This window comes from Pongo abelii, chromosome 21 (assembly GCF_028885655.2).
Source record: "Pongo abelii isolate AG06213 chromosome 21, NHGRI_mPonAbe1-v2.0_pri, whole genome shotgun sequence".
NCBI lineage: Eukaryota > Metazoa > Chordata > Mammalia > Primates > Hominidae > Pongo > Pongo abelii.
The window spans coordinates 18,763,543-18,765,375 of NC_072006.2; positions in this window are offsets into that span (position 1 = coordinate 18,763,543).

Here is a 1,833-nt window from a genome sequence, read left to right on the forward strand (position 1 = left end):
CAGTCCCACCAACAGTGTAAAAGTGTTCCTAGCTCTCCACATCCTCTCCAGCACCTGTTGTTTCCTAATTTTTTAATGATTGCCATTCTAACTGTTGTGAGATGGTATCTCGTTGTGGTTTTGATTTGCAGTTCTCTGATGGCCAGTGATGGTGAGCATTGTTTCATGTGTTTTTTGGCTGCATAAAGGTCTTCTTTTGAGAAGCGTCTGTTCATGTCGTTCGCCCACTTTTTGATGGGGTTGTTTGTTTTTTCTTGTAAATTTGTTTGAGTTCATTGTAGATTCTGAATACTAGCCCTTTGTCAGATGAGTAGGTTGTGAAAATTTTCTCCCATTTTGTAGGTTGCCTGTTCACTCTGATGGTAGCTTCTTCTGCTCTGCAGAAGCTCTTTAGTTTAATTAGATCCCATTTGTCAATTTTGGCTTTTGTTGCCTTTGCTTTTGGTGTTTTAGACATGAAGTCCTTTCCCATGCCTATGTCCTGAATGGTAATGCCTAGGTTTTCTTCTAGGGTTTTTATGGTTTTAGGTCTAATATTTGAGTCTTTAATCCATCTTGAATTGATTTTTGTATAAGGTGTAAGGAAGAGATCCAGTTTCAGCTTTCTACATATGGCTAGCCAGTTTTCCCAACACCATTTATTAAATAGAGAATCCTTTCCCCATTGCTTGTTTTTCTCAGGTTTGTCAAAGATCAGATAGTTGTAGATATGCAGCATTATTTTTGAGGGCTCTGTTCTGTTCCGTTGATCTATATCTCTGTTTCAGTACCAGTACCATGTTGTTTTAGTTACTGTAGCCTTGTAGTATACTTTCAAGTCATGTAGTGTGATGCCTCCAGCTTTGTTCTTTTGGCTTAGGATTGAATTGGCGATGCGGGCTCTTTTTTGGTTCCATATGAACTTTGAAGTAGTTTTTTCCAATTCTGTGAAGGAAGTCATTCGTTGCTTGATGGGGATGGCATTGAATCTGTAAATTATGTTGGGCAGTATGGCCATTTTCACGATATTGATTCTTGCTACCCATGAGCATGGAATGTTCTCCCATTTGTTGTATCCTCTTTTATTTCCTTGAGCAGTGGTTTGTAGTTCTCCTTGAAGAGGTCCTTCACATCCCTTGTAAGTTGGATTCCTAGGTATTTTATTCTCTTTGAAGCAATTGTGAATGGGAGTTCACTCATGATTTGGCTCTCTGTTTGTCTGTTTTTGGTGTATAAGAATGCTTGTGATTTTTCTACATTGATTTTGTATCCTGAGACTTTGCTGAAGTTGCTTATCAGCTAAGGAGATTTTGGGCTGAGACAATGGGGTTTTCTAGATATACCATCATGTCATCTGCAAACAGGGATAATTTGACTTCCTCTTTTCCTAATTGAATACCTATTATTTCCTTCTCCTGCCTAATTGCCCTGGCCAGAACTTCCAACACTATGTTGAGTAGGAGTGGTGAGAAAGAGCATCCCTGTCTTGTGCCAGTTTTCAAAGGGAATGCTTCTAGTTTTTGTCCATTCAGTATGATATTGGCTGTGGGTTTGTCATAGATAGCTCTTATTATTTTGAGATACGTCCCATCTATACCTAATTTATTGAGAGTTTTTAGCATGAAGGGTTGTTGAATTTTGTCAAAGGCCTTTTCTGCATCTATTGAGATAATCATGGGGTTTTCGTCTTTGGTTCTTTTTATATGCTGGATTACATTTATTGATTTGCATATATTGAACCAGCCTTGCATCCCAGGGATGAAGCCCACTTGATCATGGTGGATAAGCTTTTTGATGTGCTGCTGGATTCTGTTTGCCAGTATTTTATTGAGGGTTTTTTGCATCAATGTTCAT